The 21,979-nt window shown below is 45.1% G+C and overlaps 1 protein-coding gene across 1 annotated transcript in view; it reads right to left on the bottom strand.

The window, feature by feature from the left end:
* The window catches only part of LOC118504532 (serine-rich adhesin for platelets-like), a 38,421-nt gene that overhangs the window by 8,705 nt on the left and 7,737 nt on the right, over positions 1-21,979 (bottom strand). The window lies entirely within an intron of this gene.

Below are 21,979 nucleotides of genomic sequence, written 5' to 3'. Positions count from 1 at the left end.
TCACAACCTGACAACTATACTAACAAGGCTAAGCAAACAACCGATCAGCACCGTTAAGCACAGTACACCACCCAAGGGAATGCGACCGAAGTAAACTGGCTCGCCTAGAGTCATAGTGACGAATATTCGCAAATTTGCATTGCATGACATCACGCATTCGTTGGACCGTTCGGGCGTGCTTTGAGTAGCGCCAAAAGTGTCCTAGTAGATTGCAACTGGGTGTACCTTTCCTTTATTCGTGAGCAATAAAGCACCTCCGTAACGACACTAATGGCATCACACCTCAATGACCTGTCTAAGAGCTGTCAATCACTAAGAGCTCCATTACCATTTGGAAGTTCTCAATTGACCCCAAAACAAAATTACACACGCATTTTGGTAACGTTTCCCACACACACACACTGAGAATCAATTTCTTTACGATACATCAGTTGTGTTAGAAAGATGGCTCCACACTATACACAGATTTGCAAAAATTCGAAATTGTGGTATAGCAACGTGATCGCACACTTGTTTGCTTTCCACGTGGCCAGCTTTCAGGTTAGTTTGGCGAACATAAGTTCAACATTTGCTATCGCATTCTCACGCAAGCAACCGCACCACCGAAGCGTGCCACAAAGCGAAGCGCACCTGCCACAATTTTTCGCAATTTTTCGCGGACTACTTTCCATTCTTTCTCCGAAATAATGTACGTTTCAGCTAGCGCCTTTGTCTATTAAAAGTTCGATAATTATCTCAATGAGTTTGCAAAACCAAGGCACGAAAACAAGTAAGCCACGGACAATAAGCAACCGGGTGGGGAGTGTAGCGCTTACGTTTGATGCGGAAAAACCGTAACGGTGTATATCCGCTTCTCCGAAAACTACAGGTCCCGATGGCAGATTGTGAACGTTTCTTTTTATCCGCTGGTACGTCATAACTTATTCAACGTCTAACTTATGGTATGAATGATGAGATGAGAGAAGAGGTTTTGTATTTTCCTTTTGGCAATTTTGGTCAGGAATCGGTTCAAAAATTGTTAAAGTAGATGTGATCGTAGGAATTTTGGTGATGGGATCGACGAAGTTGAGTAGAATTATTCATCACCAATAATTTTCATGCTTATTGGACTTGTTTTGTGACTTCCCACGCGTTAAAATTTTGACCAAATAACCAGTCGTTTCACATGGAAGGTCGAGTCGGATCAAAGGCTCTAGAGCTTAGTTTCTAGAAAATATATCTTTTACCACCACAACAATCAGCATTGATTGCAACAATATCTGCATAAAAGCTACCCACCGTAGAACGTATAGCCAAAATACCGACGACATGATAGAAGTGGTTTTGGTTGGTTTGCGTCAAACGATTGGAAAATAGTAGCAATAAATAGCAATCAACAATCATTCATTATTGCTAATGTACAAATTTAGCTTCTCTTCCGCTTGGGAACATGGTATCAGATTCGTAAGCAAAGCAAAAAGAGAAGTAGCATTCAATTTCATTTTTAAACACATCGATCCATAATGCAGCCCCATCACAGATTGCAAAACATTTATGGCCCCATGCTGATGGGCGTTTTTCACGGAAGTTTACCTTTACCACTGACCGACCGAAAGTCTGCAGGGGTCTTGAGTGTGCATGACGCAGACACGTGGCTTGTTTACGCGCTTATGCTTATTATAGGAAGCAGTTTCTGTTTCAAATATGGCTTTCATCAATATTTCGCTTAAAGTTTAAGTTGGTGTGACACAGCAACCGATTTAACTCTTCCCTATCAAGCGTACAGCGTCAAGGGACTAAACTGTTCTTTTCCCGGAAAATGCTCCCCTAGTTGGTTGCTTTTCCTAGCGCGCACACACACATACAAACACACCATCGTACACACTAGGTATAGAAGCTAAACTGCTTTGGAAAGTGCTGCTGAGGCAAGGAAAGTACCAACTGAATGCCAACGCAATGCTATTTTTGGAGGAATTAACCCCGAATACTTGTGCACTGACGCCGATTCACTACGGGTGGTGCATCTCACCAGCTACCAACACACACACGCGCGCGCACAAACTGTGGCCGATTTTCGTAATGACAGTGATCTTCACGAACCTCCTTGCGGTTGAGAGCCCTTGACCGCGACGACCCCGTACGAGAAATGAAAAGAAAATTCAACCAGTACAGTCCCTCTCTATCGTGAACCGGAAACGTGGCGAAAATGTGCAGTATAGGAACTCCGATTCCAACCGCCACCGTAGCGTCAAGAGATGAAATTGGAAAAAGAGTTTGAACACTAATGAGCGAGATCCGTAGAGTTCAAGGCACCTTTCTAGACCGGCCGAGAATGGGGAATAAAATTGACAAATAGAAAATCTGGTCAAAAACCACAAGGAATGTAGAAAAAACAGCGAAACCTCGCAATTTCGGTGAAGGGAAATCAGTTTTGAATCGGCCACCCATTTCACCCAGTGGAAATGAACGACAGCACTGGCGGTAGAGGAAGAAAAAAAAAGCCTCGATCTCGGGTGGGCACGGAAAACGCACAAACATTTCATCGTCCACAGCTCACTGGAGAAAGTTTCACCGAAAAATTTCCCGAAGCCTTTCCTTTTATCTTTTCCACCCGTGGGCAACAAAGTAGTGACCAACCAACACTACCAAACAAAAACCGCTACTTTCCGTGGCCTCAATCAGTGGCGCGACTCGGCGAGGCCCCATTTTTTCCACGTTTTCTAGCCATTTTTCCTTCACTCGTACAGGGGAGGGTTGGGACCAAAACTTTCATCAATCTTTTCCAAACGGCCCTCCTCTTGCACCTCTTCAGCAGTCGTGGTTTGGGATACACGTGGGTTGCTTCTTCTGGCCAAGGCCATCTTTACGTCCCCGAAACTTCCCAACACCATAAAGAGAGAGAAAGAGAGATAGAGAGACGTCGATCGCCAGCAGCTTCCATCCAAACTGTGTTCCGTCTTATGCGTTTCGGAGCATTGCACGCAACGCAAACACGCGCGCAGATACACATAGCACTGTACCGTAAAACGATGCATTCGATAAAAACCGTTTTGAATCATAATTGGAACCTGACCGGCCGGCCAAAACGAACGGAACGAAATCAAATGAACGAACGGAACGATTGGCAGCAGTCAGGCAGTGGTGGCGTGGATTTCTCTATTTGCGGTTGTTGCCGGGGGAGGATTGATGCATAAATGGTTGATGTATCAACCGAGGCTACTACCGGCGAGCTGCAACAGGGCAACCAAACGATCGTACGGGGTGGAAAAGTCGATCAAGCGCGAGAAAGAGAGAGCGAGAAAGAGGGTGATAATTTGATTCTCTCCATTTTCTTCCATCACGCGCTTTATCTCGGACACGTTTTTCCTTCCATTTTAAATGTAGATCCATTTTCTCCCATTATCTTTGCGACTCACAGAAAACTGTCTCAAGCTCGCCATGTTTGTTACCCTCCCGGGAAGATGTACGATTGTTTACCTTTTCATTCTCTTTTGCTTCGTTAAATTGGCCAGAGCTCTGCTCTACTATGCTTAAGTAGCAATAATTTTATTCTTTTACTCAACGCATAATGACATCTATTTCTTTTCTAACCCTATTACCTGTTCTTTAGCTCAGTTGTTTGCTTTCATTTCTTCATTACATTCCAGGTGTGGTGTGTCTATCATCTCGTACCTTGCGCGCCACTACTGTGCAGTCATTTCCCATTACCACTTTATACACACCACAGAGCTTGTGCTTTTCTTGACGCTTATTTGGAGCTGCCGTTCCGTTTTTCTCCGGAACACGTCCGGTTTTGCAATTTCCCAGCGCCCTCTTTGGGTTAGAATAATAAAAAAAGAATAACTATATCTTCGCTTCTCCCCGAGACTCGCGCTCCGTTATTCGTGCATTTTTGCGGAATCATATCCGCAAGACAACTAAAACAAAAAAATCCGTCCACCACCTCCCACAACACAGCCAAGGCGTGTCTCGCTCCCGGTGTAGCAGAATCTAACCATGGTCTAAACAGAAATGGTAGAAATGATCTCATTGCTGCACTCGGTCGCGCTCGCTGTTTGTTGGACGATCGACACACAGCCAGCCCCACACAGCCACATCAACGGCAATGGTTTATTACTATTGCGGCCATTACTGTTATTACACTGTCCCTCCACTGCCGGTCTTGCTATTGCGTTGCGCTAAAATGGCACCAAATTTGGCATCACACATAACAGTAGCATGGGCGTGATGATGATGACGATGGTGGCATTGTTTTAAACTTCCATTTTACACCATTACTGGGCAACGAACAAAAGGTAACGCTTGAACCAGCGTTAATGCAAGTATAGAACTACTAATTTTTTGCTATTTAACTATACGGGAGGAAAGCAATTATTGTAGGAAAGTAGACAATCCTTTGCTTAGCTACGATCCCGATAGGAAGTTGTAAATTACTAAATGTCTATTTCCAAGCAAAATTTCGAATGCTTTCCCCTTTTTAAATATTGTTTGCATTCAAATGATTCACCACACCGAAACGAGGTTCAACATTTAAAAATTGCGTTAGCTTCCATGAATAATATTTCTTCGCGAATGAGCATTCGCCTTCATTCCGCGATGATCGTCGCGCTTCGCAATAAAGTTGTGTCATAAAAGCGAGACAAAAATGGGGTTCTTCTTCGCATTTCTCCTGCTGATTTTCGCATTTGCAAAGTCAACGTGACCAAACGGGCCGACAAAAACCCCGCAAGCGCGCACAGCAAAGTGTACTTAAAAGAGTCACACATTGAAATAAACTAAGAAAAACAACACGCCATAACGTCTGACTGATTGCTTTCGCATCTAGCAAAAGGAAAACGCAACGGCCCGGTTTTGCTCTTTTCCATTCACAATTTCGTACACACATTTCGAATTTTTGGCTCTTCCGAAACGTGGCGCTGAATATGCACGATGATCTCATCTGCATTCCGCTCGCGTTATGCATGCGGAGCTAACATTCATAGAGAGAAAGGGAGAGAGAAAGAGAGATAGAAACACGGCGACCGATGATGGCATCGAACATCGGAAGCCAGGGATAGAGTATGTACACGCCTGCTCTAATCCCCATGTCCTATCCCCATGCTCCCCCCCAAGTCCAAAATCTCTCATAAAGACACGCAACACACACACACCCTTTAAGGACGCATGTGCGCATAATCGCGCAATGGCAGACACAGCTGTGCGTTGGGGTGTGATAAGAGGGAAGATGGTGATAAAAAAGAGGTCGTCTATAACTCGTACTCGCCCATCTGATACCCTGACCTACGGCAACTGAGGTTCATGCAAACGGCGATTGCGTACGAATGTGTACCAGTGGTAGTATTTTACATGGAAGAACTTTTTTTGTTTTGTAGCATCTGCCATCAACAGTGCTGTAAGTAATTCTAATAAATTCTAATTCTGCCAATGGGTGGGAAGTTGACAAAGCTAGTTTTGGTAAAGAAAATCAGTCTTGAAGAAGTTATGGTTGTACCCATGGTTACGTTACCCGTTACCGGCCAGTCAGAAGCGTTACTTACGTTACCACTATCATGACTTCTGACAGGCCACCAGGAAAAAAGATACTCCCATTATAAACTATTCATTCCATTTTGATAGTCCGCAGCATTTCTTAGCCCTGTTGAATCCCTCTCCTTAAACCGTTGTTCCTCTAATAACCTAGCCTCTTCACACGATCTACTCTTGATCACTCTCCTGCAAGCAATTGCAATGCAGACAATGAAAAATGGATTCGTTCTTTGGACACCCCTTTTTTTCCATGGGCACCATAAGCGTCGTCGCACAGCGGACGAGAGAGAACTGCTCTCACATCACACTTCAACTCCAATGCCACATCGCTTTTCTCTACTGCTTCCCGTAGCCCCGAATGCATCCGCTAAGCGCTCTGGGTAAATGCATCCTCCCCGGGGTGTTGCATGTCTTTAGCACCCCACATTTTCATTACCACTCCTCATTGATGACACTCCCGCTTGACGCCTACATAGCCATCTGCAATTCTCATTCTCCGGTATTCCTTCTGTGGTTGTGGACGATCGTCCGTCAAACACTGTTGTCCCCTACTCGAAACAACTTAGGCCACCCCTTCTCACCCTGCCACCAACTGTAGTGAGAATTTGGCTTGCGTTAGTTGCGAGCAGATGGCGATCTAAGGCTTTGTTAGGTTTTGCTTTCAGCAAACACAGACCCACAGCAAAACCGTTGCAGCAAAGCAAATGCACTTTACACAACAAATCTACAAGATTTCCAAACAACACCAGCCAGCTGCTGCTGTATGAGCTGGCTGTGGCATTGATGCAAGAAAGCAATAGAAATTTTCAACACAAACAGATGTGGCGTGATGTAGGTGCGTTTTGTAACACAAGCCAGTGATTCGTTCTTGTGTTCGTCCTCGGCACAATAACAACAACGATTATATTGTTCGCTCGTGCGCGCTGCGCTTCTGTGCTCATTGTGCACATAGAAATTGCACCCATCTCCAAACACCATCGGTTGCATTCGGGACCACCCGGCCGAAGTCTACCTGTTGGAGAATTTCTTTTTCCAATACTCCTAGACCGTCTACTACTACCCCCCCCCAACCAACACCAGTCTCCACGCTCACAGGACATCCGTCGCACGCGTTGCAGGAAGTTAGAAGAAAAAGAGCAAGCACACATACACACGCCCAGACATTGTTGCACCAGCGCGGTTGGCGCCTGCCTATAGCTTGGCTACAGAAACATCGGAGAGCACACTACTACCAACCATTATTATTAGCTAGGGTTGGGAAAACGCAAAAGCGGGCCCGAAGAAAAGCGTGGCCATGCGGAAAACGGATGATGATGTTCGTACGTGCGGACTCCGCCTCCGCCACGGAAGAGGTCATTGACGCGCGCTCGGAAAACGAGGCCGCCGGAGACGTGTATACGCCAAAAAAAAAAAAAACAAAGGAATGAAAATTCGAGCAAAAGCACCAGCAACAAAACCGGGTATGCAAAACCAGTGTAACTCTCTGTGGTCAAGGGCTGGACACCAAGGGATGGGGAACAAAATAGTAATAGCTGCCCATCACGCACAATCGGCTTTCTTTGAAATATGTATCCGCGCGTTGGCAAACGAGACCCGATTTGTGTGTTTGAATATTGGCACACGAAACTACGTGCCGACATTGCACGTTACCAATCAAAAAGAGAAATTGCCGATGCAAATACAACCAAAAAAAAAAAAACGCGGGTGACCATACACCACTCATCATAAAATCGTTACACCCACCAACGGGCCACCTTTCCCGTCTGTCATGATGGGGGGGATTGCAATAATGCAGGTGTGCAATGCAAATAATCATCACACACCATAGACAAAAAAAAAACAAAAGGAAAATGCAAAACAGAGCAAGAAACAAAAGCAACTAGACAACAACAAAAAAAGGATCATGCACACACCACATCAGGCACACAATGGCAGCGATAGAAACAATTAAAGATCGATCCGATCAAATGCGCGTATTTCGGGCCCATTTGGGATCTGTTAGTGTGTGTGTGTGTGTGTGTTTTTCCTTCTTTTTTTGTCTGTACCAAGCTTCCATACATAGTTGCTTCTCTTTCCTTAATCGTTTCTCTTCGCTTGTTGCGTTTTTCATCTCATCATTTTTCTCCACATCCACCCCGAACGCGTGGGGCTTGGAGGAGGTGTGAGATTTGTGTGCGGTGAGAGGTTTTTCGTAATTATATTTTCTTTTTGCTATTCGCTGCTTTTACGATTCCATTTCACGCACGCATCGCTCTGGGGGCTGAATTTTCCATTTCCAGTTGAATCTTCTTTTTGTCGCCGTTTTGTTTTTGAGTTTAATAATTCTTTCCCTCGCTCTCTCTCTCTCTCTCAATGTACTTCGTTTTCGTGCAAAATAATTGAGAATTATTACTACTAGTTTCTAGCATTAGTTCTAGTTTCTATTATAAGTCAAATCCATTCTAATCAATTTTAGCAATGAATGGCAAACTTTCTCTTCCAAAGCATGCTGCTAATAAAACTCACAGTTCAGTCAGTACATTAATTAGAAAATAATTTGTTGCATCATTTCTACTCATTTTACACCACCACATCACACATAGAAGCCACAAAGATATAGCACACCGAAAATGTTTTCAAACAAAAAAAAGGTCCAAACGATCTCGCTTCATGCAGAACACCAGAACAGGTTCTCAAACCACACAGACGGGCTCTGTCATCGACCACTGCACACTTCACAAAGGAAAAGCACCAATATCTGATCCACTGTCACATTATAGTTTCACCCCTTATTGCTCACTGACGGATGATGCCCGAGGGGGTGCTGTACTTCAACGACATCCTGCAAATTGCCCTACCGACACGATTGGAATTAGAACAACAAACGGAACTGGAGACACAGACACACACACACAGACACACAGAAGGGAAAAACGAAATTTAATATTCTATACCAGAAACACAAGCACACATTAACACACACACGCACGCGCCCACAAACAATAAAGAGAGCAAAAAAAAACAGGCACCACCAGTAATAAGAGAAGGGGTCGGTCGACAAAATGATATCGCGTGATCGAGTTTACGAATATAATTATTCGCTCGTATTCGAATGGAATACATATTTTTCCTTAACAGTATTTTTCCCCCGTTTCTATCCCTATACATAAACGAACACCTACATAAAACTATGCGCAGAGAACTTGGCCACAAAACTTGCACTAGCGGGAAGGATGTCGTCGAGGTTCTCCAAAGCCAGTGTAGTAATCCGTACTGTGCACCGCACTCCCCACAGCAGACTGTTTTACTTTCTTCACTTGTGGTTTTTTCGTTGGGTTGTTAAAACAAGATCACGCCGCACCAAATTTTTCGAGTAGGATTTTTTCTCTTTTTTTTTGGTTACTTAGCAAATCGTTACTATATAAACAAATAAATATTTCTTAGCAGGAAACGCTCCCGATGAGCTTTGAAATTGCACACACAGAGAATATCAAACACGCACACACCCACCGGGCGCCCGGGGTTTGTTTGAACGCGCGGTCAAAAGCTAGGCGAACAGCACAGCACAGCACTCGATGACTAACTGAGCTGCCGTAGCGTTCCGTTTCGGTGTGGAACCCGTGGCGGCGTCGACCAGCGAAACACCGTGGCGGAAAACAACAGTGGGGTGGTGGTGCTGTGCACGCCATGTAGTTGTTTTCGGGATATGCGTGCGAAAGCGAGACGGTGCTAGACCGTCCGAAATGGGGAGCAACCCCCGGAGACTGTGTGGCCGGTGTTAGAGCGAGAGACACCGAGGAGGACCGAGTGAATGGAAAAGCGATGGTGGTGGTTTCTGCACAAAATCCGCACACACAGATGTGGAAAATGCGATAGAGCGAATTCCCTGCGGATCTTCCATCTCCGGGCGACAAAACTGCCCTTCCCACGCCATCCCTCGCTGTTGGCCGATTGCAGCCTCCTACCGGGTGGTATGATTTTCCAACGGGTGGGTGGGTGGGTGGTGGTGTGTGAAAGCCGGTTTTTTTTCGGAATCGTAGCTGCCGGCACCGGCGGGCACAATAAAAAGCCGGTACAAGAAGATGCATCGCTCGTTGATATAACCTTGATGCTACAAGGATCGTAAGAAACAAATGCAATTCCGCCCTGTTGGTGGTGGAGGTAGATAGCGACACAGTCAAATTGAATTGTGCCGAATCGAATTGATTCTGCCTTGGGAAAATAGCTCATTCCTTTTGCCTAGTGGTTATGCAGGAACCCTTTTTTTGTACGTGTCATAGCTTTAACATCTTCATATACTTATGGTCTCTCTCTCTCTCTCTCTCTCTCTCTCTCTCTCTCGATCTTGCTGCTGCAGTATCACTATATACATAGCTCTGTTCTTGAGTCTGCATTTCCGAGAGTCGAAGGACAGTTCCTTTGTCTCTACGAAAGTAGGGAATGAAAGCGAGAGGATTCTTGCCCGTAGCACGACCACAGATGCAGCAGCAGCAGCAGCAGCAAAAAAACCCGAGTCAACCTGAACGACGAAGCACAACAAATGCATCATCATTATCGGCATCAAATGAGGCACAAGGGTTGCATCCGAGCTGCAGCAGCAAGGGACATGCGAGAGTCATGTGCATCTCGCAAACGCACACAGCGAAAGCATGGAGAGCATCATGCACACACGCGTGTGCACTTGTGCAATACATTCGCAATATTGCAGCGTACAGTGGAAAGAAAGGTGCATGCAATCAAATAATAACAGGATACATCAACTGGGAGCATAACTAATTGATTTAAAATAGCATCAGGACGCGCAGTGGGCGGGATCACGTCGGGAGAGAGAAAGAGAAAGGGATTCGATTAAAAGTATTGTATTTGAACATAGTATAATATGAGTTCATTTTCTATAATAGTGCACGAAGGTAGGTGTTCTTAATTGAATGTAAGATTTTGATTTGCGATAACGACCCCAACATGTGAGGAAAACTAGGGAAGAAAATGCCAAAAGAATGCCCCAATTTTGTTGGCAAAGCCTCCGCAGGCGTTGGCGCATATTTTAACCACAGTTGGGTGAATCTCTACAAAACCCACCCCGAAAGGCTTATAAACGCAATCGTCGTATTAGTGTGGCGCACGATCACACAATTCAATGAATGTTAACCCCTTTGGATGGTGAGCTAGCAGGGCTCCAAGGTGATTAAGGGTGGCCAGTCACTCTCTCTCTCTCTCTGTCTCTCTCTCCCTCTCTTTACCTGGTACCTGCACACGAAACCCGGCTAAAGAGATTCTCGACAGTGGTAAAGCGAAACTTAATAACAACAAAATCAAATCGAAAACTGCTAAGCCACAAAACCGTAAGCCAGTAAAAATGGAATACAGTCATGAACGAGTTAAGCCGATCGAATGTAGAAAACGAAGAGGCACGCGTTTCTGCGGAGACCGAAACGAACGGTGCGAGGGACAGGGACGCAGAGTTATGGATGGGCAGAAATGAGCTCATGGTCGTGGCGGATTCGCAACCCGCCAAGGAACAAACGGGAAAGAACATTCGCGAGCGTATTGCGATTTTATTCTGCTTTAGGAAATGCTTTTCTCGCTCCATCAGTGTTGCCTACCCAACTTTTGTTGGTGGAATTGGTGGGATTTGTAGCGCGGATCTTCTGCCAACGATCGTTGCTCGGAGAGGCGTACTTCGAAGTCTCTCGGGAACGGCATTTCGAGGTTTCGTAGTTTTTAATGCTGCCAATTGACACGCTCTTTGCGCCGTCTGACAGCTGGAATAGGGATGGGAATGGCTTTCTTCGTCTTTTGCTTGCTCGATCCACAGCATCATTCCGTCATCACAGTGATCATAACGTCAGGAAGACCCCCAACCGTAAGCCGGTAAATTTTCTTCACTCTTGCATAGTAAAACCTACCCAACACTAGGCGGTGCTCACTTGGAGCTCTGTTTGCCATTTGTTACGCCCGTTGTCGGCCCTACTCGGTCGGACAAAAATACACAGATTAGTAAGTGTACACGGAGGTGTGCACAACGAATGCAGTAAAATAATAATCACCTGGTGAACAGAGCAGATGGAAAACGATTTTTCCCCCAAAGAAGAAAGTAGGCAACAAAGGAAAAGAGTGACATATATGTAGGGGGTGACTAACTCGCGAATTTAATCGCAATTTTGCGATAAGATTATCGATTGAAAGCTTGTGGCAGAATGCAATTTTCGCATTTAGCTAATCTCGTGCAAAAGTATCTCATATTCCCACCGATAAAGATAATCCCGGTGCAACAAGTAAGTAAACAACGACTTTACCACTTCCCCATACGCCATACCACGTCTGCACATTTTGCGGTCCGCTCAACACAGGTTTAACGCAATAAAAGCAGTGTAATGAAACAGTAATATGTGTCACAAACATTTTCCCCTATTTTCCACCGAGGGTATTTTCCTTTCCGGGTTTGCCTCCGTCGGCACAAGTGTCTGTTAGGCCAATCTACAAACAAACATTTTTGTCAAAAGCGCCCTGCTTTCTTTTATCGTGGCCAATTTTATCCCTTTTCCAATTTTTTTTTATTTGCTCACTGTGCTTCGCCTACGTTTGGCGTGGTTTAGTTGGTGTGTGTCGCGTTTAATGCCGCTCCGTCGAACATGCCTTATGCATTACGCACCCACCCTATATACCGATCAAACAAGTTCCAGCTTTCATGCTCCTAGCGTCCGATGTCCTTTGGCCAAAAACCTGTCTTGCATTGCCTGAACCTATCAAGTAACGCATTTTACGGCGTAACGAGACGTGTTCAATTTCGTGTCCCTACAAGAACGGCTGGAAGATGCAATAAAAAAAACGGAACATAGTAAAATTGCTTCTAACCCCCTTCGGTACCACATACCGCATGCGTACAGCCGACCAAAAATGCTGTCCTGGGAAATTATGATAGGGTAACTAGAAGTCTAAGGCAATAGAGATGTTTTAGAACGGGAAGGTTGGTTTTACAATTAAACGATTCATCTGATAAAATTGCTTTGCTGTAGGTGCCTTAAAACAAAAGAATTCAAGAGATGTGAACTAGTGGACATGACAAATATATTTTATACGTTAGCAATCGAACTAAACGAAAAGGGGTGGTGTAGGAGAAAGAGTACCGTGGTTCGGAATAGGGCCGGCTTGCGGTAATTCGTAACCCAATTCAACCTAACTAACCGGCCGGCCGACGACGATGACACAACGCATCGAACACCCTCGTCGTTCCAGCCCAAAACCAGACAGACGCGTACCGAGCGAGTCCCATTTCATCCTCACCCCAACTGCATTTATGTGTGCGTCGTCCATGTTGCCAGTGTCTTTGGCAGCACAAGAGAGAGAGAGAGAGAGAGGTAGAGTGTCAGAGACTCCGTTAGCCGTGCGCACTCGCCATCGGCCGACCCTTCATCCTGCCCCTGGCCCAATGGAATCATCGGGAATGAGTCATCGGTAAATTTCTTTTACGGTCGTAGCATGGTGAAGTCAGGCAACACTTTGCCACATGTACGCGTAACCCCGTCAGGCCTTGCTGGTGATGTATGGATATGTCCCAGCAGCAGTAGGGGAACACGTAGCAAAGAACGCGCCACGAACGCGTGCCACACTACGGTTTTATGAATCATCTACTTGCCCGATCCATCGTCTGCGATCCGTAGACGGTGATCTTGAGTTTCAAGAGAAAGAGAGATAGCAAGCTACACATCGGGACGACACACAGGGAAAGTAATCTGCAGGGCTGGGATGTCGTTCACAGGGCATAAGAAGCATCGCAGTGACTGAACAGCTACACGACCATCCGCTACACGGCAATTGGCGTTTGTTTCGGTGGAATTGTTTCTGCGTTTCTGTGCCAATCATTGCTGATGACGGAATGCATGTCTTATCACCTTGACATTAAAAATAGCATCGTAAGAATGCGATTGTAGCTGCTACAACGATGTTGATGTCAAAGTAATCTGCCAGATAGCCAGAAAGTCCTTATCATATTGATTTCGATTGATATTTACATATTCTTATGGGTATATTTTTTCATGAACATTTTCAAATAGGTACTGAAGTCAAAATGGCGTCAACATTGAAATATGTTTTATTAATAGTGCCAATACTGAATAAATACGCACAAGCAAAAATCGTGGAACCAAGAGATGCTAATTTACCGAATTCTTTACTTGAAACTAAAATGCTTTCAAATGGACATACATTGGGTTTTTCTTAGTTAACTAGTCTTCTACAGTTGGACTGATCAAAACGTGCTGTTGGTGAAGTACTACTCATCAACACAACCCATTCTTAGTTCAAATCTCGATCAGTTATGGCCTATGCGCAGTTCTTCCTGCTTGTATCAGGTTAGACGGGCCATGTGTCCTCCGAGGATCTATGGCTTCGAATCGTAAAACATCATTAACAGTTTTTGTTGAAAGTAATGCGATAAAACATTGTTATGATATTATAATTATACTATATTCTATTCAAAGTAAAATACTGCATCCCCTTTTTTTAAAAACACTCCAACTCCAACACTCCTAATTTTACAAATATATCACGCTGCGAAAGCACCTTCTGTGGTAAGAAACTGAAGATTAATTAAATTTCCCTACCAGCTGTAAACACAATATGCAAACATTGCACTCTTCGCACTGCTCAAAAAGCCATAAAATTACAATCATTTACCTTCAAGATTAACATGCAATTAAGGCTCATGGTTGCTCTTCTGCAGCCGTGCTTCAATGCCACGAATATGTTGCTTTCATTCGTCTTCACTTGTCCGCCTTCTGCTATCTGCAGACTTTCAGTTATGAACGTTGGGGCTGACATACGCGACGAGCCCTCCGTTCCCCGTACATTGTACCGATTGCAGAGTCGGGGGGTTGTGTATACTTTTCCTGCACTTGAACAGTGCAGCGAACTCTCTTTTATTCGTTCCTCGTGAGAACGCGACAACCGTTCCAAGGTCCATCCGTAAGATCTGGTTCGCATCCCACCCAATAACTGCACTGCTCGAGCAAACCCCCGATGTCCGCCCACTTCCGAGGCGCGCGCGTCTGAAGGTCCTCCGGCCAGAAAGCTACGGATTCGCCGGTATAGAACCTGGCTCCAGCCAGACGTCTGCCTCCCGCCCAAATAGCCTACACATGTTGCTGAGTAGCCCAGTTCCCACATCCGATAGCTACCACCTTCGCAATGCTGGTCGTTGCGTGGACCGTGTGGGGGTAAATCGGTTCTAGCATTTCTCGAGCGCACCCGTTGGGGGGATCGCCCACGTAATACGCCCGCTTTAAAAACGCCTTCTAAACTCCGAGGGCAATGTGACAGCAGCACGAGCGAAAAATGGCAGCATAAAATCTTTTTAGCAGATGTGTCCCGGCGCGTCAGGATCTATTACGAAGCAGTTGAAGTCGAGCAAGAAGTCGCAACGTTGGTGGAAGCATTTAAAAAAAAAAAGGTTTGAACTAAAATTAATTGAATCAAAGTATAAAACGCAAAACTACAAATCATACTGAGCTGTGCAAAAAAACTCTGGCAAGCTTCTTAAGCCCAACCCATGTTTGCATGTAAACTTTTACTCGCGTTTTCGCTTCACTCGTTCGTGAGTTAATAATATTCGCAAAGCTTTTACCACTTCCCATTCCCGCCCAGCACCGATCATCAATCCCCCCCTTATCATATCCACACACACCCTTGCCTTTCGCTGCCATCATCGCTGGGCGTACTTTGCCAGGAAAGGGCTTACCTTTTTCGGTCGGTATAGTAATTTGAGTCGACGTGTACGTGATAGTCCTTTCCAGAAGACGCCATCAGCATGACGTAAGCCGTGTTGCTTTTGCAGCAGCACATGGACACGACAGTTATGGTCGTAACAAGTGATGTTACAATAATCGCGCCGTGTGTTGTGACGGGAACATTGCTATAGCCTTTTTCTCTTTACTATTTATCAAATATTTATCAAACTAATGGAGCTGTCGCAAGCGATGATGAACTTGCAGTAGTCACACACAGTCTGAGCTGAGAATGAAGTTACTGGTAAAAAAATATATCTATGCGGGATTAAGCTCGGCTCTAATAAGCATAACGATGTGGATGGTCACGTTGGCATAAAAAAAAAACATTGGCTCAGCAGGGCCCATCCCTTAGAGAACATCCACACTGCTTATCATGATGGCCTTCAGCAACCTTCACGACACGCGGGATGCAGTGGCATGCAATCAACAAGTCGCGAGGACTACACCACCACACGCATTGCTCAGACAGACCTCGCGCGTTGGGGTGGTACAACAAAAAAATTGAAGGTAAAAGTGTGAAATTATACCCACACACGAGGGTGGTTTAATTATTTGCAATGTTTGATTAATCACTTTAATGAACCCACCGCACCTAGCGAACTACTACGCCGCACCGCGTGTGGTACCGCTGCGAAAATACATGCAATCGGACGAAATTGCCAAAATTCGGTACATTTTTCGGGGCCACTGCGTACGTTGCTGCACTGGCTACCGACCACCGACGGGGGACGGAGAGATTCCTTACATTTCTCTTCGTTTCGTCCTCCCCTTCTCGCCTCCCCCCTTCCCTAACTCCTCACCCAACCCTCTACAATACAAATCTCTAAATCTTTCTAATCAAGCATAAAGGAAAAATTAATTTTACGCGCATTGAGCAATTCATCTGACCCGATTTCGTGACGTACGCCGCTGCGGTGATGTAGGAAATTAACAGCATAACAACGATAGAAATGCAACCGAACGAAGGAGTTCCATTTTTGGCCACCGGTGGGAGTTTTTTCTCGTTCGTCAAGCTCAAGCTTTCTATTGCTTCTACAATAAATCTTGTTATTTTCTTTACTTCCTGCTTGTGGTTTGTGGTGCACTCTCTGCCACTGGTGTTTGGTGGGCTAGCAGGAGGAGGAGGTGGATGAGGAGGGACCCCAATTATTTGGGTCGAAAATGTCGACGACCGGACGCGATCGATTTTTTTATGATCAATTTTTAATGCTCGAATCGCTGAATCTTTTCCCAACCCCACGCCGCAACACACACTGACAGCTGGTTGCCATTATTTGTGTTTGTAAATTTTAATCATCGTCCCATTTTCACACAACGTCCTCCGATATTTGAAAGCTGTTTAAGACAGGGAGCTAAACAAAAAATCAAATTAGCTCGTCCCATCAATTGCATCGTCCGGAGGGGCAAACCTTTAATTAATATATTTCATTAAACGCCAGGCGTGTACATACCCGAGAGCTCGCAATGATCGGGTATAAGGGTTGCAATTTTGTTGCAAAAAAGCTACAATTTGCACACGAAAGAAAGGTAACATGATCCATCGGCAGCCACCACTGCTATCCACCCCGACGGGGGGTGGAGTTTTCGGCGAAATAATTATTAATTAGCAAATGAGAAACATTGCCTTTTACCGGTGTCAATACACAAAACCGGCTGTGCAGTCGATCTGAACCATAACATTAACTGCCCACCACTACACTTTTCTCTTCTGCCTTTCATCTAATCTGCTACACAACATCAAACTACATTCCTTCGATGAATCGGACGAAAAAAAAGGAGCATCCACCTTACGCCCAATACGCCGGTTCGCCATTTCCTTTCGGAAGTGAACCGTCGGAAAATGGAAGGCTGGTCCGGTCGAGTCGAGATGGCATGCATATTTTCACCGTGCGGGTTTTTTTTGTTGCTTCTTTCAACACAACGAACGAAAGGCCCCCGACCCTTCTCTCCAGCGGACTGACTGTGATCGAAAAATGGATATTTATGAGTGCACATAATAAATGCATCCATTGCTGCTGCCGACTAATAAGCCGCACGACTGGCTGACAGGTTCCCGCTTCCTATTGCTCCGGTTTCGTCCGTCTCCGTTTGCCGGCGAGCGCTCCCGGCAGCTTTCCCGCCACAACACAATCGTTCACGGTGCGGAAACAACGATCACTTTTCGGCCATCGGTGGCTTCTTTTCACCCTCCCGTCGGCTGGGCACCGTGTGCAAGTATTTTCGCTACGCTTCATGACGTTCGATCACGTTCACGAGATTGCATTAATCTCTCGCGCGACGAACGCTACCAGAGGAAGGCCCGGTGGTGACGGTCGCGTCTTATCGAGGGAAGGACGGCCGATCGGAAAGAATGAGGAAGAGAGATCACGCGACAATCTGCTGCAGCAGAGGCAGCAGTTGGGTGACGGTTTAAACTGGAGCAGGTTTCCCTCCGCTGGTTTTTGGCGAAGGAAAGACAGACAGGAAGAAAAACCGAAGCGGAAGGCTACAGCACCGTTTTCACCATTCCATTCATTAGCCACCAATCTGAAACGCAAGCGACATTCCGTTTTTCATCTCGAGCGAACTAACAAAAAAACATCGATCGGAATAGCTTTTCGTTTGACAACATTTTTCGGTTGGAATGAAAAATAACTGTGCGTCTGAGTGACTCGCCACTAAAATATGACTATCTTTCTCGCTGACATCTCCTAAACATGACTTTTCGGAAACGGGAGCCTCGTAAAAGGAAAGTCCAATTTTCCGTCCCATCTCTACCGCACGGCATCTTTTTCCCCTCCCCCGTTATGGTATGTTTATCCGCCGATGACGATTTCTCGTATTCCACACCACTCAATTTGTGCATTACCGGCTTTGGGGTTGCGCCAACCAATCTCCCTTTGCAATCTCGCTAAACTTGGGGTCTTTGGTTGTACTTTTACGCTAACGTTCCAAAAATCAAACCTTCTCCTTTCATATATTAACGCTAGAGAAAGGAGGGAGAACTTTTAGGTGTGGTCGGAAGCAATCAAAATACACACTAAAAATTAGTTGAAATATGGTGTGACGGTGCAAGCGAGCGCCATTACGATCGAGATAAAGTTGATCGCTTGTAACGGAGCAACACGAAAAGCCATCTTTTTAAGCAAGATCATATCTTAATTATTCGGGGTCGTTTTTCTTTCCTTCTTTCAGGTAAGTGACATTAGTAAAAGATAATGCATTCATAATAGAAATACAGTAAGTGTACGGGTTTGCTTCCGATGCTCACAAATGGATGTCCCTGGAAGTAAGTTAAGCATTTCAATGCAATGATGACAGATAAAGTTTTTAGTAGAAATAAACTCGAGGCCTTGAGAGAATCTAGCTATCGGAAATGAGTTTAACCCAGGGGTGCAGCGAGATCAGATCGAAGCAACAGGTCAAACTCACCTTTGCTAATCGACCTGAACTAGTTAAACTGGGAGATCCCCAAACCGACCTCGAACTTCGAACTTCGAACCGATCTTGTTCGTTTATGGATGACGCCGAATCGATAGGATCGATCGATCTATCATTTGAACCCTATAAAGTTTTACAGTAATTTGAACACAATATTGCTTCAACTTCGGATAGCTACGAGTCTGATCTAGAAATAGAAACTTTTGATTAAAGGACAGTGCTGATAAAAAGGTGATACACATTTTTCTGTTTTATTTAGTGAAGAGAAATGAGTTACCACATGAATTAATGAGTTTATCACAACCATAAAAGTTGTGAAAAAATGCTACAGTGGACAGTAAACCAAAAGAAAAACCAAAATCCTACGTAGTAGTTAGCAATGTTCAACATTATTTTTCTTTAGCTCTACATCCTCAAGAGATCTTGGGTCAACAATTTCTACCTTGCCAGGGACGTTCCTGAAATATTCCTGAAGATCTGGCATTTAAAAGAACCATTTGGATATCATACTGCCTCAAAGTTTAGTATTGCGACCAACGATTTCCGCCAATACTGGCTTCCTTGATCTAGCTGAATGATCAGTCCAGCGTATGAGGTGACGATCCAGACAGAATTCGATAGAATTATTTGAAAAAACAGTGTTATATCAACAACAAACCACAAAACAGTAAAATTAAGCTTTAAAATGTTGTCTAATTAACTGCTCAACCTACATTTTCAAGTTAAAATATTACTGCCATGTCTCGCCCAACGGTTCACCAGCAAAATATGTAGTTTACATTCATATTTTTCCTACGTCCAGCAACACTCGAACAGCAACTATCCAAAACTGCACTTTAAAACTGCAACTCATTAAACCATCATCGGGACTGAAGAAAATAAATCAGCGATAAACCCTCAGCATGCAGCACGATGAATTTGCACTCAACACAAATCGATCGAAATGTGTCTGCATCCTACACGGTCGAGAAGGCAAGCGCAACATACTTTCTCGCTGATGGGGGCGTGCGTTCTCAAAATTAAGTGTGCGGCGTTACGAACCCTTAACCCGATGCATTCCATCGGGTGCAATAAATTTCCAGGCACCCACCACCCGAGAGTTCATGCAATCTGGTTCCCATCAGCTCGACCAAAACGGCTCCTGCCGATCGCGCGGCTCACCCGTACGTAACACGTGAGACGATCTCGGCGGGTCTGATCGTGGCGGATCGAATCGTACTCGAACACTGGTAGCGGATACGGCCATGAAGCAAAGGGTTAGCTCTTCATGGGCAGGTTTGTACCGGCTTCGCCCGATCGGCTCACCAACTAGCATAAACATTGAACCCATCGAGAAACGGCAGTACAGTTACATCTTGGAAGTGTGCTTTGGCCTACAACAGTGACAGCATTGCTCCCTACACATTCACGGGTAGCCAGCAAACGTTACCCCATCAAGTCCACACCCTTCTTGTGCTGCTGTTCCTCGCCTGTTACCCTTCAGGAACAAGTGACTAATTTCGGCATCAACTTCCTCCTTCGTGCACGTTGTGGCGTTTCGAAGGGAACGGAGAGAATGTCAGACCGGACCGAAGAAGGGAACCGAACACAGGAAGAAGCAAATGCCTGGTGGAAGACGCGTAATCCATTTTTGGTACGACGACACAACGCGGCGACGCCGATGGTAAATCGAGTGAAGGTTTTAAAGCCGTTTTTGGAATGGTTTTTTTACGCTGCCAAAAATAGCTGCCTGCCTGACGCTACGTCGAATCGCCGACGTACGCGCAGACCCTCTGGGCGGCAAGACCAGGACGTGGAGACGCGAAACCGTGGTCCAAACCAATGAAAACGGCACATGATGATGCTCTTTTACCCATTTTCTGCTTTTCCTGTACAAAGAAAGTTGAGCCCGTTTGCTGCTTCGTTCAATCTCGTTTATCCGCCCAAAACAATTATTTGTATTATCAAATTAAATAATTATGAATTGTTTCAGCTGTACTTAAATTTAAATACAAACCAGATAATTGTTGAATAAGCTAGTCAGAAATAGAAAATCTGTCAAGGAAGACCCATACAGAGAAATATTCTTGTCTATTATGAACGGTTTACATTCAAAACTGCATGGCACATGTTGAGCCATTTCCCCAAGACGATCAAATATCTGCCACAAAAACCCTATTTTTTTTTAGTTTTCCTCATTTTTCCCCCGGAAAAAACATGACCTTGGCGAAAAACATCAGGATGGCCGGGAAAACGGGCGCAACGATGCGATGATTCCTAATCATTGCCACCACAAACTAAACGCAGAACACACGATCGACAATGGTTGATTGTTCAGCGTTTAAAAGATCGGATCTTTCCACGCGGTTTCAATTGCCCAAAACCTTACCCCCCCAAAAATAAGCCGACACCCAGCGGAGCTTAAACAACGGGCACAGCTACGGGCATAGATAAAAACAGATAGTGATCGTGCCGTGGCACTGATGATGATGATCGTGAATGTGCGATCGTTCAAAGGACCGTGAAATAACAGGGTAACGGTGTACGATAGAGCACATCCGGAGGAAAAGGAATATCACCACCATCGGTTTGGTTTACTGTATCCACAAGTTTGTGTGTGTGTGCTTGTTGTTTCTTTTTACTTTCAATATCGTAATTCAATTGCACCGATTGCAACTCCAATTGTGAGTTACAGTCTATTCTGAACTGTTCGTCCAAGACGATGATCGATGGAAAAACGGACGATCGGTGGACAACATGGAAATTGGAGTAAGAAAGTGGCAGCAACCGCAAGCACCCCTTTTTTTGTTTTCTGCAGAGAAAGGAAAAGAGAAAGGACGAAAAGCGGGAAAATGGAAAAATCAAACCATTGCCGCTCTGACACACACACACCTTTTTTTCCTTTATCCACACTACAGTTTGATGTTTGTTTCAATTTTCCTCTACACTTTTTTTATCGATGCTTGTGTGTGTTTTCTTCCCGTTTTTAATTTCCTTACAATCACTCGCTTTTTTTTTCTTGCTTTCGGGCCTCTCTTTCCTTTTCTGTCCAATATCCGCACGACTGCCACGGAGACTCGAGTGCGCACTGTCTTTGGCCGGTGGTGTTTGCGTCTGCCCGGGTCTTCCGCTATTTCTATTCGAGCGCAATCGACACGCTAAGTGACGCTGATGATCCACCAAAAACCAACCAACCGGCCCCAACCAACACCGACGGAGAGAGAGAGGGATGTCCAGTCATGCAAAGCGAGAAGTAAATGCAAACCTGCTGCTGCTGCTGCTACGCCACAGGAACCCAATCCCCGAAACAA

This window comes from Anopheles stephensi, chromosome 2 (genome assembly GCF_013141755.1).
Source record: "Anopheles stephensi strain Indian chromosome 2, UCI_ANSTEP_V1.0, whole genome shotgun sequence".
Lineage (NCBI taxonomy): Eukaryota > Metazoa > Arthropoda > Insecta > Diptera > Culicidae > Anopheles > Anopheles stephensi.
Note: the sequence above shows the minus strand (reverse complement) of the source record. Positions and strands in the feature narration are given on the sequence as shown.